Source organism: Salminus brasiliensis, chromosome 10 (genome assembly GCF_030463535.1).
Source record: "Salminus brasiliensis chromosome 10, fSalBra1.hap2, whole genome shotgun sequence".
Lineage (NCBI taxonomy): Eukaryota > Metazoa > Chordata > Actinopteri > Characiformes > Bryconidae > Salminus > Salminus brasiliensis.
Genome location: NC_132887.1, coordinates 2,510,100 through 2,529,016, shown reverse-complemented (window position 1 = coordinate 2,529,016; position 18,917 = coordinate 2,510,100).

Genomic DNA, 18,917 nt, shown 5'->3' with positions numbered 1-18,917 from the left:
CAGTGTGGGAGATACAGAATCATTCGTAGTAGATTCTGAATCACTAATAGTATGTAGTTCATATGAGAATTCGTAGGAGACACTAAATATTCATAGTAGGCCATGAATATTCATAATAAACCATTAATAATAGCACTGAATCAGTTGTGGGAGATAATGAATCATTAATAGTTGATTATTAATTACTAATAGTAGATACTGAATCATTTATAGAAGTCACTAAATATTCATAGTAGGCCATGAATATTCATAATAACTGTTCATAATAACCACTGAATCAGTTGTGGTAGATAAAGAATCATTTATAGTAAATTCTGAATCACTAATTGTACATACTGAATCATTTATAGGAGACACTAAATATTCATAGTAGGTCATGCATATTCATAAGAAAAGATTCATAATAGACACTGAATCAGTGTGGGAGATACAGAATCATTCATAGTAGAATCTGAATCACTAATAGTATGTAGTTCATATGAGAATTCGGAGGAGACACTACATTTTCATAGTAGGCCATGAATATTCATAATAAACCATTAATAATAGCACTGAATCAGTTTTGGGAGATAATGAATCATTAATAGTTGATTATTAATTACTAATAGTAGATACTGAATCATTTATAGGAGTCACTAAATATCCATAGTAGGTCATGAATGTTTACAATAAACCATTCATAATGGACACTGGATCAATTATAGTAGATCCTGAATCATTCACAGCAGATAATAAACTATTCATAATAGAGACTAAATTTGTTGTGGGAGATAATCATTCAGAGTAGATTCTGAATCACCAATAGTAGATACTGAATCATTTATAGGAGTCACTAAATATTCATAGTAGGTCATGAATATTCATAAAAAAACATTCCTAATAGACACTGAATCAGTTGTGGGAGATAATCAATCATTCATAGTAGATTCTGAATTACTAATAGTATGTACTGAGTAATTCATAGGAGACACTACAAATTCATAGTTGCCCATGAATATTCACAATAAACCATTCATAATAGACACTGGATCATTCATAGTACATACTGGATCGTTCACAGCAGATAATAAACTGTTCATAATATACACTGAATCCTTCACAGTGGATACTGATTCATAGTAGATACTGAATCATTCACAATAGATAATAAACCATTCATAAGAGACACTGAATCGCAGTATATACTGAATATTCATAGCAGACCATGAATATTCATGAATATAAATCATTTATAGCAAATACTGAATATTCGTAGTAGATATTAAATATTGATAGTGGATATTAAATAATTATAGCAGATGCTGAGTCTAGCTGTTCATGTTCAACATTATGGCCACTAGATAAACTCAGTATCGATGATGATGATACCCTGCATGGGTGTGTCTGGTAGCAGGTTTTGATAGTTTACTGGCAGGAGCTGGATTAGAATAGGACTATTACTGAGGTGCTCCAGATTCAGCCAATTCTAGAGAACCGCAGATCACAGATGCCATCACTAATCACTTAAATTAAAAACCGCTGTAACACAAATGTTTGAGAAGGACTGTTTCCTAACACACACCATCATTATTCTCCTGCTGTGTTTTAATGAGGAACTTCTGACCGCCGTTAAGCAGATCTTATCTTCATCTCCTTTCTGGCTCGGTGCATGTGTGGGTTTATTGCTGCTGGGTCATTCACCATGTCCTGGAGGAGAGGTCCAGGAACTCTAAACAAAACAAACTCTAATACAAACAAGTTCACTGTCAGTGCAAGTTTGCCGCTTTTCGATAAGGCAGCACAGTTACGTAAACAAATAGATCATTCATCGTTTTAATGAAACCAAGAAGACCAAGCAGTAGAGTTTAAATGTTCGTCTGATTGCTGAAGCCAAGAAACACCTAACACATATCACTAAAATATACTGAATATTCATTTACATTTACATTTACGACATTAACAGACGCTCTTCTCCAGAGCGACTTACAAAAGTGCTTCACTGTTTACTGAAGAAGAACCTCAGCTAGTTTAAATAGACAAAAATTAAAATTCTTAGACTCTTCTAAACACAAGTCAATATGGAGATCATAGTACTCTTCTCTTCACCTGAGTACTCTCAGAAGAGGAGGGTCTTCAGTCTGGGTTTGAGGACAGCGAGCGTTGGACTCTGCTGTTCGGACACCCAGGGGAAGTTCGTTCCTCCACTTCGGTGCAGGACAGTAAAAAGTCTGGACGCTCGTCTTCCGTGGATCTTAAAGGATGGCGGGTCGAGCCGAGCCATACTTGAAGCTGGAAGGGCTCTTGGTGCAGATCAGGGTTTTGACCATCGCCATCAAGTACGGAGGGGCTGGCTGGACCAGTCTTGGCCTTGTAGGCCAGAGTCAGGGGTCTGAATCTGATGATGGCAGCAGCTACAGGAAGCCAGTGAAGAGAGAACGCAGCAGAGGAGGAGGAGCTGAACATGGCAGAACTTAGGAACGTTGAAGACGACCCGACCCGTGCTGCTGTGTTCTTGATAAGTTACAGGGGTCTGATGGTGCACAGAGGGAGACCAGCCAGAAGAGAGTTGCAGTGGTCAAGTCTTGAAGTGACGAGAACGAGCACCTGGGCGACTCTCTAGAGAGGAAGGGTGGAATTCTCTGAATGTTGTACAGGAGAAATCTGCAGCACCGAGTTACGTTTGCAACATGACCTGAGGACGATAACTGATCGTCCATGACTACACCAAGGCTTCCAGCTTTGGTAGATGGAGTAACCAGTGAGTTCTCAAAGGAGATCATGTATATTGACAATAAACTATTCATAATAGACACTGAATCAGTTGTGGTAGATAATGAATCATTCATAGTAAATACTGAATCACTAATAGTATGTACTGAATAATTCATAGGAGACACTGAATTTTGTTGTAGATCATAAATATTCATAACAAAGCATTTAATAATAAACACTAAATCAGATGCTGTAGATAAATAAACCATTCATAATAGACACTGAATCATTCATAATAGATACTGAATCATTCACAGTAGATACTGATTCATAGTAGATACTGAGGAAGACAGGTTCCCCTTTTGAGTCTTGGTTCCTCTCAAGGTTTCTTCCTCTCGACCGAGGGAGTTTTTCCTTGCCACTGTTGCCACTAGCTGCTCAAAAGAGGCTCGAACCCGGATCTCTGTAAAGCTGCTTTGTGACAACATTTGTTGTAAAAAGCCTCTATAAATAAAACTGAATTTTTAATTGAATTGAATAGATACTGAATAATTCACAGTAGATAATAAACCGTTCATAATAGACACTGAATCACGGTGGATACTGAATATTCATAATAGATCATGAATATTCATAGTTCATACTGAATCAGACCTCTGTGGGATGAATCAGAACAATGTGTAATGGACAGAGGAATCTACAATGGAGCTTTATTTGGTTGACATGGGCCCTGTTACACTGCTCTCCACAGTACGAACCTCATACCAACTGTTAAACATGGTGGTGGTAGTGCGATGGTCTGCAGATGCTTTCCTGCACCGGGAACCTTGACACCTTTCGAGAGAGCTAGGAATTCTGCCCTGTATCAGAGAATGGCAGGTCATCCATCCATGAGCTGGAGTTGATGTCCAGCTGAGTCATGCAACAAGACAATGATGGCCAGACCACAGGCATGTCCAGCTTACAGTCCTGGCCTAAATTTGACCCTGAAATGTTTTTGTGCAGTTCACGCTCGATGACCTGCCAGTGTCACTGACCTGAGGTCGTTCTCCAAGGCAGACGGGGCCAAAATTCCTCCATGATGTTATGAAATTTATAGCACTGCTGGAAACATCATGTTGCTTCATGAAAGCCTTGCTTGTCTGTTAAATCTGTATTTCTACTCACCTTGAGTTCCAATTATTTGGGCTGTTTTATCTTATATATCATCGTTTTTACGCAAAGACCTGTAGAAATACTCCAAAATGGCTCGGAATTAAATAGTTGTACATTGACTTCCATTGAAAGTTAGGGGAAAGTTGCCATTTTGAACATATGAGTTTTTTTTCGTGACTGCAAATATACCCTATATGTCCAAATATTTGTGGACAACCCTTCTAATAAATACATTCAGCTGCTTTGAATTTAAATTTGCACCCAATGCTGACACAGATGTGCAAAAGCACATACAGCTTGTCTAGTCCCTGTAGAGAAGAAGTACCGCCAATAGAATAGGACTCTCTGGAGCAGATAAACATCATGACCCTATTGGCACCATGCTGCCTAATGCCAGGCGTGGGCTAAAGGGGGGTATAAAGCCCCCCAGCATTGAGCTGTGGAGCAGTGGAAGAACTGTGTATAAAATAAAAAGTAAGACAAAAAGAGAAAACAATCAAATATGTACATGTTTATGAATTATGTGAATATAATAAATATCATAAATATAGAAATATGCTGCATAAAGCAGTTCAAGTATTGCACATATGAACAGTATAATTATTGGATATTCCACAGATGGAATAGAGTTATAGAGTTTGATGACCTCCTGTGGCACCCCACCTCCAACTCCACCTCTATCTTTACAGTAGGCAGTATCTCAGCAGTCTCTATGCCCCCCCCCCCCTACATCCTAGGTGTCCCTTAGTCAAATTCTTTAAATCAAACAGTAGATAAAGGTAAAAGGTAAGGTAAAGGTGCACGTATTTGTCACTGTACAGCGAAATGTGTCCTCCGCATTTAACCCATCTGGTTAACACTCACACACTCACATGTGTTAGGGGCAGTGAGTACACAAACACACCCAGAGCGGTGGGCAGCCAACTCCAGCGCCCGGGGAGCAGAGAGGGTAAAGGGCCTTGCTCAAGGGCCCAACAGTGGCAGCTTGCCAAGCCCGGGAATCGAACCCACAACCCTGTTATCGATATCCCGGCGCTCTAACCGCTGAGCCACCACTGCCCCAGATAAATAAATCACCCAGATAAATCACCCCAGCCCACCCGACGCTGAGCCTTGACTCCAGCTGCGGCCTGGTTCACTCAGACTCATACAGTACACATACAGTACTTATACAGTACTCATACAGTACACATACAGTACTTATACAGTACACATACAGGACTCATACAGTACACATACAGTACTTATACAGTACACATACAGTACACATACAGTACTTATACAGTACACATACAGTACACATACAGGACTCATACAGTACACATACAGTACTTATACAGTACACATACAGTACACATACAGGACTCATACAGTACACATACAGTACTTATACAGTACACATACAGTACACATACAGTACTCATACAGGACTCATACAGTACTCATACAGTACACATACAGTACTTATACAGTACATATACAGTACTCATACAGTACTTATACAGTACACATACAGTACTCATACAGTACTCATACAGGACTCATACAGTACTCATACAGTACTTATACAGGACTCATACAGTACATATACAGTACACATACAGTACTCATACAGGACTCATACAGTACACATACAGTACTTATACAGTACACATACAGTACACATACAGTACTTATACAGTACACATACAGTACTCATACAGTACACATACAGGACTCATACAGTACTCATACAGTACTCATACAGTACACATACAGTACTCATACAGTACACATACAGTACGCTGCTGCTTCCCCTCTCATGTAGAGGAGCCATATGCATCTCTGCCTCTTCTGATCCATCTGAGTCTGTCCTCCATTAACCCCAGCAGATATCTACACTGATCTGAGTCAGGCTCTGACACCACGGAGCCTGCAGAGTGCTCTTAGTGTTCAGGACTATCATTCAGACTGATATCTGTAAGGGCGTACGGGTGGCCTTAACGACCCACAGCAGAGAGAGCAGGACTCTGGGTAAAGTGTAACGCTGATGGAGTTTAATGGAGTGTAACAGGTTCCAGTAGAAAGTGCTTTCGGTCAGCTTCCCGTCTGTATATTTTGAAAGCCATCGGACAGATATACTCAGAGCCAGGGGACGCTGTGCTCTCTCTTGACCTCCCTTAAAAACAATCAAATCCGAAGTTTGGAGGAGGTCGCGGATATTGATAGCCTTTATTGGCTAGTCCACTATTTCTAAAAATATATTTGTATATTTAATTACAATTACATTGAAATTCAGTTGAATTGGATTGGGCGACACTGTGGCTTTGGTTTTCTCCCACAGTCCAAAAACTTGGAGATCAGGTGAGCTCAGGTTGCTCTTTTGCCCTGCTGTGTGTAAATGAGTGTGTGTGTGTGTGTGTGTGTGTCTGTGTGTGTGTGTGTGTGTGTGTGTGAATGTGTGTATGTCAATATGCCCTGATATGGATTAGCACTCACCCTGGGTGACCAGTGCTCCAGGTGGGTGGTCATTTCCAGTTGAGAGTGGGCTGCCACTTCTTGCCGAGTGTTGGTTGGTTGCTGAGTGTGAGGGCTGTAGGGCTGCTGATTGTACAGCTTCCTTGGGCATTAGAGAAGACGCTGTATAAGGGTCACTCTCATTCATTCATTCGAATAAACTCCTATAAAGTATAATCCTCACAAGGCCTGAACTAGCCCTTTTTTCAATGGTCATAAGTATTTGGACGCAGGTATTCTGATGTGTTTAGGTGGGAAAGAGTATACAGTACAACTGTATTGGGTTAATAGAGTTTCTATGGATTAACCAGACTCTTACAGTGCCCCCCTGTGAAATCTGGTGCAGCTTTTACCTGAAGTTAAAGATGCAAGTATTTGTCACTGTACAGCAAAATGTGTCCTCCGCATTTGACCCATCCATGGTAGTGAACACACACGGGAACAGAAAGGGCATAGGGGCCAACAGTAGCAGCTTGGTGAGCCCAGGTATCGAACCCACAACCCTGTCATCAATAGCCCAGAGCTCTGACCGCTGAGCCACCACTGCTTTTTATACCATGTGTGTATAAATGGTAGGAGCTGAAACACAGTGTTTTCATCTGTAGCTGTTTTTAGAAGCTTAATAATTGTAATTGTGCTCAATTACTTAAAATGTGCTCAATTAATGACGTAATTATTAAAAGTAAAACTAAATATTATAGCTTTTGGCGCAATATCTGCTAATAACACCAGTTATTACCAACCTCTCACTCTATTAGCTAAACTGTTCCTACCATTAAGATGCATGTTGGGAACTTGTCCCAACTTGGAACTTGGCTTTCTAAATAATGTTATGCTCAACATGTTGGGAATACGCCACCAGAGCTTTATTAACGTCTCCATCTGTTTTGAAGGGCTTCAATTTAGGACATTCAGAGAACATTCAGAGTATTCAGCTCACTGGTTTTCCCCAGAACTATTTGACTATCAGACTAAAATGTGTGTGTTTATTTTTTGAAGATAGATGTTGTGAAGTAGCAGTTGAGCCAAATGGAGTAAAATACACTAAGAATAAGATAAAAACGCACATCCTGTAAATGTTTACTGTTCAAAGATCAAAGTGTATTTGTCAAATAGCAGTGAATGACTAATAAAAGCTTTGATAACGGTAGGCTCTCATGAAACAATACGATCAGAGAATAAAAATATATAAATTGTGTCAAATAAAATAACCTAAATTAAGTAAATTAATATATATCACTGCTGTCCAATGAAAAACATGTGTCTCCAAGGTTTGAACCCTGTAGCTGCTTCTTAACACTGTGTATAATAATAATTCTGGAAACAGTGATAAGTGCAGGCCTGTCCAGTTGTAAGATGATATGTCACTTGACCACTAGTGGAATTTACACTAGTGTCTTCAGCTGGGAAATGAGAAGACTTGGAGCTGCAGGTCTGACCAGTCAAGTGACAATAAGAAAGCCTATCCACTAAGCCAAAACACTACCCGGCCATCCATCATTCTTCATTCCCAGGTCAGGTCCCGAATATTGATAGCCCATTGTAGGCCCTTTAGATGGTGGACAGGGGATAGCATGGGCACTTTGACAAAGTCTGCAGCTATGCAGCAAGGGGGCGCTACACTGTGCTGTGAGGTAAGCCTTTCTGAGACTTTTCAGGACAGCTTTCATTGGCCTCACCCCACTGTTGGTCGTTACCCACCACAACTCACTCCATCAAAGTGGCTCAGATCTTCCGACCATTTCTCCTGCATCTAACATCATCAACGACTGTCCCTGCTACCATCTGACCTGACCAGATCCTTCACAGACCTTCACATGTGCCACTGTTATGGAATAACCAACATTATTTACATCATCTATGAGTGGTTTTAATGTTTTGGCTTGGTTTTGCTCTTCAGTGTAATTGGCTTTTAATTACTTTAATGTGCGCATGTTTGACAGCAACACTCTGATTTCAGTCCATCGGGACTAAAACTTGCTCTGAAGATGTTTGGACCAGACGACATCATGCAGAGCTCAGCAAACGTGGAGACGATTATCCGAATCCCAGCAGACGGCTCCTTGGCAGGATCACTCGGCAGCGCTTGACAGCGTGTTTTCTCATGAGCTGATCACAAACAAGACTTCTAAATCCAGCCGTCAGACCATGTGCGGAGGGAGTGAATCACAACCCCTGTCTCTCGTCTTCTGCGGAAAACAGCACGTCTGTCTCAGGCTTAAGGCGAGAGGTCCTCGTCGATATAAACAAACGTCTGGCCTGCAGACCAAAGCTGGACAACTGGGTGAAGAGTGACATCCTCTTGAAGGGAGGAGCTGTTGGGGCTATTGTCGATACATGGGCGACCTCTTTGATTTCATAGCAAAGACGCCTGCTTGAGTGTTTCCTGGAAGAACATGAGGGTTCATTTCCTTCCGTTTCCGTCACTGTCGGCTCTCCCTCGAGATCCATTTGGGTTAAAGTGGACAAATTTATAGATCAAAGGCCTAAAGACGGAGAGGCCTCTTAACGCAGGCCGTCTACTGCTGTTGCAGCTCAAGTCCAATGAATCTCCTGAAACTGTACAAAGCTATGCAGTGCATTTCTAGGGGTTAAAACAAAGTCATAGCCAGCTGTTGGAAGGAAATTCAGCTTTGAAAGTTGGGCCGAACAATTCAGACGTCCCAACTTTTAGCCTGTAGTGCAGTGCAGGGTTGGGCAGTAATGCTCTGCAAGTAAAAAAGGAAAGACAGAAAGACCATTCTAGTGTCCAGGCCTGTCCATTAGATTGACCACACCTTGTCAACTTAACACTGGTGAAATTGACCAAGTCTCATGTTCTTGGAGCTGCAGGTCCCAAAGATTGATAGCCCATTGTAGGCCCTTTAGATGGTGGACAGGGGATAGCATGGGCACTTTGACAAAGTCTGCAGCTATGCAGCAAGTGACGCTACACTGTGCTGTGAGGTAAGCCTTTCTGAGACTTTTCAGGACAGCTTTCATTGGCCTCACCCCACTGTTTGGTCGCTACCCACCACAACTGACTATGGACACCCCAAAATACTGGCCTGATGTTCTGGAGATGTTCTGGCTGATCTATCATCTGGCCCTCACAATTCGTCCCTTATCAAAGTGCTTCAGATCTTCCGACCATTTCTCCTGCATCTAACATCATCAACGATGGTCCCTGCTACCATCTGACCTGACCAGATCCTTCACAGACCTTCACATGTGCCACTGTTATGGAATTAACAACATTATTTACTTCGCCTATGAGTGGTTTTAATGTTTTGACTTGGTTTTGCTCTTCAGTGTTGATTTCATTACTCTGATTTCAGTCCATCGTCTGTTCAGTCTCATGTTCGTGGAGCTGCAGGTCTGACCAGGGCCTTGTCTGGGCTGTGCAGCTCCATCAATAGACTACTGAAAGAATTGGGGATGTTCTAAAACTTTTGACCAGTAGAAAAACCTTCAGCGCTACATACAACCCTTTTCAGAGCTATAATATTACATAGCAGCCGTAGCAGTTGGCGTACCTTAGTGGGCAACATACATCACCAGTAAGTGTTCTTGGGAAAGACTCCCAGACTCTACATTCTGCTACCTGCATATTATGATTCTCATGTAAGTTAGTCTGGCCAGGAGCATCAGACAAATTCGGTACATGTCTCAATCGACCTGTTCATGGACACTGTCAGTGTCCAGTGTTACCCTTTGGAGTTTGCTGGGCTCCATTCAGATCGAGAGCTTTGTTGGCTCAACATCTAAACCTTATCTTTGCACCAGAACTACGAGAAACTCTACAGCTGAATATTCTGTAAATGTCACACTGAATAAGTATGTAAACATTAGTGGATTAGTGACCCCCCCCTCCACCCTCCACCCCAGCTGAACTGGAGATCTTAATGAGCTCCGAGTTTGTCTGTTTGGGCCTGTAGGTCAGAGAGAGAGAGAGTATTTTGAAGTAAACAGCCTGTTTGTGAAAAGTGGTGGGTCAAGTGCCCGCTCTGCCCTGTGGTTCCTGTGACCGTATACCCTGACGTATTAAGTTAATGAACACAGCAGATGTTGATCGACTCTGAGTTTACTGACCTTGTCCAGAGAACAACCAAACACAGATAAGCTCTGTTTTTGAGCAGAATACAGAGCGGAACAGCTTTATTGTCCCTGTACAACTGCAACCCGACACAGCGCAGTGATAACAGTAACCATTCAAATGAGAAATAAAGATATATATTCATATTTACATTTACGGCATTTAGCAGACGCTCTTCTCCAGAGCGACTTACAAAAGAGCTTCACTGTTTACTCAAGAAAAACCTCAGCTAGTTTAAATAGACAAAAAATTCAAAGATCCTCTAATCTTAGACTCTACTAAACACAAGTCAATATGGAGACCATAGTACTCTTCTCTTCGCCTAAGTACTCTCAGAAGAGGAGGGTCTTCAGTCTGGGTTTGAAGACAGCGAGTGTTGGACTCTGCTGTTCGGACACCCAGGGGAAGTTCGTTCCACCATTTCGGTGCAGGACAGTAAAAAGTCTGGACGCTCGTCTTCTGTGGATCTTAAGGGATGGCGGGTCGAGCCGAGCCGTACTTGAAGCTGGTAGGGCTTCAAGTTTGTTTACAATCAAATACAATTATATACAATCGAATATCAATATCAATCAATCAATACAATTTATATACAATCAAATGCAATTATATACAATCATACACAATTATATACAATCAAATATCAATATCAATCAATGCAATTTATATACAATCAAATATCAATCAATCAATACAATTTATATACAACCAAATATCAGTAACAATCAATCAATACAGTTTATATACAATCAAATATCAATATCAATAAATCAATACAATTTATATACAATTAAATATCAATATCAATCAATCAATACAATTTATATACAATCAAATACAATTATATACAATCAAATATCAATCAATAAATCAATACAATTTATATACAATCAAATATCAATCAATCAATACAATTTATATACAATCAAATCGCATCTATGGTCACATCACATTACACAGGTGTAAAGATGCGTTAAAATAGGTCCCAATGATAGTAATAAAATAAAACAAAATAGAAATATTGATTATATACACATTAACTTGTTAATGTTAATACTATACACACACTAAACACACTCTATGCACACCATTACACTGGTTTTAAGCAATTTAAGTATGTAAGGATATTTTGTGTGTGTATATATATATATATATCCCCATGTGCTAAATATACAGTATAAGCAAAACAGTGAAGGTCAAAGTGGCAATAATAGTAGTAGAACAACATCAGTAAAATGCCGCCAGCATCAAACAATGTGCAGATGCTACAACAGGTCACATCTCTTGGCAGTCTGTTGTAGCTGGTCCAACAGTGAAGAGCATGAAGTGATGATCCCTCACTGAGCTCCTGATGATTTTGTGTTTGTGGAAGCATGTGCTGAAATGCCCTCTGGACCCCCAGAGAATAGCCTCAATCAAAGGCCGGTCGGCTGCTGTGTCTGTCCAGGCAGCAGCCCCAGTGTGTGCAGAGGTCAGCCTGCTGCAAGGCCTTTCAACACTGCATCCTCACCTTTAGCCCACTTTTAGCCCACTCACACCGACAGCAAAGTAACATCCCAGCTGGAAGCCGCAGCTAGTCTGAATATGAACTCCAGATATTTTACCTCTTTCAGTTTGCACACAGGTATAATTTACCCCGTGAATCATTCAGTAACCATAATGAATTATTTACTGACCAATGAGAGTCATTCAATAACCACTATACATTTGTTTAGTCTCCACTATGAATGACTTTGTATCTACGGTTAATTATTCACTAACTGCCATGAATTAGTCAGTATCTATTATAAGTTATTCAGTATCTATTATGGATTATTCCGTATCTACTATGAATTATACACTGAGTACTATGAGTTGTTCCATAATCACTATGATTTATTTTGTAACCAGTTGAATTAATAAATCAGTAACTACTATGAACTATTCAGTATCCACCATGAATTATGTATTGCCCACAGAATTATTCACTTTTTAATATTATTAATATCCCTCCTGGGATCAATAAAGTATTTCTGATTCTGATATTAATATTAAATAACTAAAATGACTGATTTAGTAGCAATATAATTTTTTTCCACAGCCATTATTATTAATTCATTAAATAAAAATGCATTATTTTAAATGAATCGTTCCATAACTACTCTGATTCTTTCATTATATATTTGTTTATTTATACTTTTATTTAAGAAATGATGAATTTTACATTGATTAATTTTGTGTGAATTATTTTGTAGCAATATTGAACTATTCAGCAGTCAGTAATAATTATTTAATAACTACTGTGCTTTATTTAATAGTAATGTTGAATTATGTTAATGATTAATTTTTAAAAAGTAATTATTTAAAATTAATCATTCCATAACTACTATGAATGATTCAATATTTAATATTGATTATTCAGTAACTAGTATTAAGTTTTTGGAAAAATATTGAATTATTCTGTAGCCAATATGAATTATTCAGTAATTAGTATGATTTATTAAGTAGCAATGGTTGATTATTTTGTATCCAATATTAATGAATAAAACAATTTTTAATTATTTAAAATTAATTGTTCTTTAACTACTATTAATTATTCATGACCTAATATGAATGATTCAGTAACTACTAACTAACATGAATTTTGTTTGTAGTTAATATTAATAATTAATAACATTTTTATTATTTTAAATGAATCCTTCCACAACTGCTATAAATTATGTATTTTTTAATATGAATTATTCAGTGAGTGCTCTCGCTGTGTATATTACCAACAATAATAACGTAGCCATGATCACATTAACTCTATGTCCTGTTTATCTGCAGAGGGATATTTAGCATGTTTGAAGTTAGCCAAACATCATGTTTGAAGTTAGCAAATAAAAATCGTGAGCTTTGATCCCTCTTCCATTCTGCTTAACCTCAGGAATGCACTGACCATAGACTCTACTGACCATTTCCTGTTTGGATGGAGAAACATAGACTCAGCTTGTGTGACAAATTTAAGCCCTGATTCTTCAGTAACACACACTCTCCCGTCCAGCCTGGAATCAGAGTTCATCCACTGCGAGTTTCACACCTTACTCAACACATTCCAGCTCACAGAGGATACAGAGAAATGACCCTCAGCGTACTGATCCACACCTGTCCCTCAGTGCAACACGCTGCAGTGACTGAACCGTGGCTGGAGCTTCCTTTACAGCTGCTTTTGGAAAGTATCTGTTACAGTGAAGTGCTCCAGACATACAAACCAATTGAATTAAATTAATGTGGATCTTACTGATTTGAATTGAACTGAACTGAATTGAAATGATGTCATGTGACATAACATGATTAACTAAAGTAAACTGAAGTGAAGTGAAATGAATTGAAGTGAATTGCTGCATTGTGGTCCATCGTATACTTTTGGGATCATCATCATCCAACATCCTGACCTCACTAACGCTCTTGTCGCTGAATGCAAGCAAATCCTCACAGCAATGCACCTCCAAAATCTAGTAGAAAGCCAGTTACTCCAACAAAAACAGGATCAACTCTTTTAACACCCTTGATTTCAGAAGAAACTGTATGAGTGATGAATGAGCAGGTGTCCAAATACTTTTGTCAATTAAGATTTTTATTGAATCTTTCAAACATATTTGCCCCTAATGAAAGCATGACTCACATGTATCATCATGGGATAATAAAAAATGTACAAGTACAATTCTATTATCATGGGACAGTGTTTGATTATTGTGAGATACAAGGATGTTTGCAATAACTGCCAGATTAATAACTAGCTCATTATTAGAAGATGTGTCTAATAATCGTGGGAAATGCCTTTGGTACTGTGGCTGACTAAAAAGGCTTAGATCTTCTTTCACATGACTTCCACAGGAGATCAACAGAGAAATCTAATCTAATAATCTGAAGAGGATCAAACCTTTAGAAACTGACCACAGAGGGCGGCCTTCCACTTTTCCACCAGTCTCACGCGATGTCTCTTCCTATGCTCTCCTTTATGACGACAGCTTTTCAGAGAGAGAGGCCAGATTAGCAGTAAACTAATCGCAGGACCTCCGGGCCTTGTTTAGTCTCTGCCAGGGCCTTGGCGGTGTTTAGCGCAGTCCTCCTCTGTCTTCAATTAACAGGAACGAAACTCCACTCACTGAAATGAAAACAACCCCTTCCCACCTTTAGAGGTTTCCAAGGTCTGGCCGAGCAGAGCAGTCTGAGTCATATGGAGCATTGAAGTTAGCCAATGTGTTGTATCCCACACGGCATCACAGCCGCGTACAGGAAGGGAATTCCCGATCCCAAAATAATCCTCATGCTTACTTAATTCAGGAATGGCCAATATTATGAGCTCAGACCTCAAGAGAGGACCATTTAGGCCACATGTTCATGAGAACTTCTGGTAAGAAGAAGGAGCAGTGATTTACGGCTGGATTATGTAATTGCGCCCTTTTTTTATTGGGTAAAAGTGAAAGAAGTGACATTACTGAGTCCGTAGAGGACAAATACACCAAGACATGACATCCCTGTGCTGCTGTGAGTCACCCTCTACATCAACACACAGAAGTTACACATACCTTCAGCAGCAACATTAAAACTGCCTCCTTATTTTTGTGGAGGGCCTCCTCGTGCTGCCAAACAGCTCTGATCCGTCAAGGCATGGACTCTCTGTAAGACCTCTGGTGGTATCTTGTGGTATCTGGGACTGGGACAGACATCAGCAGCAGATACTTTGAGTCCTATGAGTTGTGAGGAGGCGCTTGCATGAGCATCAGTGAGCCTTGGGTGGCCACGACCCTGTCGCCCGCCAGTTCACTGGTTGTCCTTTCTTGGTCTACTTTTGGTACAGACTGACTACTGCATACATGCCATAAGACCTTTTGTAGACCCAGTTTTCGTCTTTGTCCAGGCAATAATATTTTTGATATCCAGAATTAAGTTCTACATTGAAGGCTGCCTCTCAAACCAAACACATGCACTCTAAATATTGCGTGAAGCATCTCAAAGAGTTCAAGTTCTCTTGCCCAATGGTTTCGGTAATTATCTATCACCCAACCCGTCAAAAGACTTAATAATAATGAAGATGATAAATATGGAAATGCTGCCTACCTGCCGGAGTTGTCCGAAATACTGATACTGCTCAACATTCTCTGCTCTCTATAAAATTCTCTCAGAACTAACTCTCTCTCTCTTTTTACCTTCTCCCAGTAAACGATCACCCAGCCCGACCTGCTGGAAGACTGCCCGCTGAGGTCCCCTCTACCTGCGTCAACCCAGCTGCCACCTACTGGTCCAACCAGCAGGCCCCTCACCCACCACCACCCATAGCAGACCAGCGGCTCACCCGCCTACCACTGCTACCTGTTTAATGACCATGTTCAAACCTTAATAGACTTGTAACTCTTATCTGCCACTATTAATATCACCACTATTAACTATCTGTTGTATCTGGTTTGGTAATGTTCAATAATCAATCATTTTTAAATAGTTCTGATCAGAGGAGGATGGGTCGGTCCCCCTTGTGAGTCTTGGTTCCTCCCAAGGTTTCTTCCTCCAGCTCTGAGGGAGTTTTTCCTTGCCACTGTCGCTGTTGGGGTCTGCTCACTGGGGGTCTTTGATCCTTCATGTCTTCTTCCGTTGTTTCTTGTTTTGTTCTCTGTCTTTTACTAATTACTAATTATGTAAAGCTGCTTTGTGACGACAATAGTTATAGCTTTACAAATGAATTTGACTCGACTTGACTTGACAAAGGGCCGCCACTTTTAATGTTTCAGGGTGCTCCCATGTCTGTGTTACCTTCTGGCTCTCTCCTTTTAATTAGGCTGTTATATTCAGACCTGCTGGAGCACTCTGATACTGCTTAACATTCTCTGCTCTCCATAAATCCCATCAGAACCAATCCCTTTACCTAACTACCTTCTTAGAGTTAATGACTGCCCATTTGTGCAGCCTGACCCGACCAGCTGCTGGGCTCCCTTGCTGACCAGCTGCCCATCCTGTTTACATGGGTTCTCACTATTGGCTACTACTTTTATTATTACCACCATTGACCATCAGTAGTATTACTATTATTATGACCATCCCTACTATAATTACATTAGTTATATTATATTATGATTATTTGGCACACCTGAATAGTAGAACTGCCTTATGTGGTGGTAGGTGACGATTTTTATCAATAATGTATTAATAAATTATTTGTATTTAAATAAAATTTGAATCACAAACTAATTTAATTTAATAAGATAAGATAGTATTTTATTGATCTGGAAGGAAATTGCAGAATAAATACAGTTACAGAGTTACAGAGGTTAATATTTACAAATAGTTAATAGTGTATATATATTTCAATTTCCTTCCAGATATATATAAAAAATATTTATATTATAAAATATAAATAGTTCTGATTAGTAGTGGATGAGTATTTGGTTCCTCCCATGGTTTCTTTTTCCTGCTCTGAGGGAGTTTTTCCTGCCACTGTGGTCTTTGTCTTGCTCACTGGGGGTCTTAGGCTTGATCTCCTGTCCTCTTACTGCTTCCCGTGAAGCTGCTTTGTGACAACCCCAGTTGATATACAAATAACCATAAACCTGCATTTGAATATTTTTGACTGATATCTTCAGACATCTCAGTCTAAATTTAACATTAATGGTTATAAATGATGTTCGTCCCTGTGGTACACCACATACAGCAGATGTTCTGAGTTTCAGTGAAGACCCGTGAGCATGTCTCTCATGGGTAATACTCCAGAGAGTCTGAAAGCAGGCCCCAGGAGGACTGGCCTAACAAGCTTCTTCCAGACCTTCGGCTGTAAAGTCTGCTGTGAGTTCAGAGAACACTCCAATCACTCACTCAGCACACGCTTTACTGCTGCTGAACCCGGGACTGCAGGGCACCCTGGAAACATACATCACCAGATTATTGGTCTGCTGTGCCATGCTGGACAGTGTGGGAATGTGGATCACTGTGAACCAGTTACTACATAGTGTGTGTCAACATTACAGATACCTACTAGCTTTTTAAAATGTGTAACATCATTAATATCCAGTGGGAATCTCTAATAACATTAATATCCAGTATGAAGCTCTAATATCATTAATATCTAGTATGAAGTTCTAATAACATTAATATCCAGTATGAAGCTCTAATAACATTAATATCCAGTATGAAGCTCTAATATCATTAATATCTAGTATGAAGTTCTAATAACATTTATATCCAGTATGAAGCTCTAATATCATTAATATCCAGTATGAAGTTCTAATATCATTAATATCCAGTATGAAGTTCTAATAACATTAATATCCAGTATGAAGCTTTAATAACATTAATATCCAGTATGAAGCTCTAATATCATTCATATCCAGTATGAAGTTCTAATAACATTTATATCCAGTATGAAGTTCTAATAACATTAATATCCAGTATGAAGCTTTAATAACATTAATATCCAGTATGAAGCTCTAATAACATTAATATCCAGTATGAAGCTCTAATATCATTAATATCTAGTATGAAGCTCTAATAACATTAATATCCAGTATGAAGCTTTAATAACATTAATATCCAGTATGAAGCTCTAATAACATTAATATCCAGTATGAAGCTCTAATATCATTAATATCTAGTATGAAGCTCTAATAACATTAATATCTAGTATGAAGCTCTAATAACATTTATATCCAGTATGAAGCTCTAATATCATTAATATCCAGTATGAAGTTCTAATAACATTTTTATCCAGTATGAAGCTTTAATAACATTAATATCCAGTATGAAGCTCTAATATCATTAATATCCAGTATGAAGCCTTAATAACATTAATATCCAGTATGAAGCTCTAATAACATTAATATCTAGTATGAAGCTCTAATAACATTAATATCCAGTATGAAGCTTTAATAACATTAATATCTAGTATGAAGCTCTAATAACATTTATATCCAGTATGAAGCTCTAATATCATTAATATCCAGTATGAAGTTCTAATAACATTTATATCCAGTATGAAGCTTTAATAACATTAATATCCAGTATGAAGCTCTAATAACATTAATATCCAGAATGAAGCTCTAATAACATTATTATCCAGTATGAAGTTCTAATAGCATTAATATCTAGTATGAAGCTCTAATAACATTATTATCCAGTATGAAGCTCTAATAACATTAATATCCAGTATGAAGCTTTAATAACATTAATATCCAGTATGAAGCTCTAATAACATTAATATCCAGTATGAAGCTCTAATAACATTAATATCTAGTATGAAGCTCTAATAACATTAATATCTAGTATGAAGCTCTAATAACATTAATATCCAGTATGATATCTGCAATGCTTAAAGACTTTTTAAAGCTATAATAACATATAATAATAATAATAATCAATTTATTACAACTGATATGTTTATATATAATTACAATTACAGTGATTAGGTTAAGCTGTGGTATGAGGTGCAGTCAGTCACTGATCCACAGCATTGATATCAGTTATGCTTGTTTTCTAGTGTGAATAGATGACAGACTGC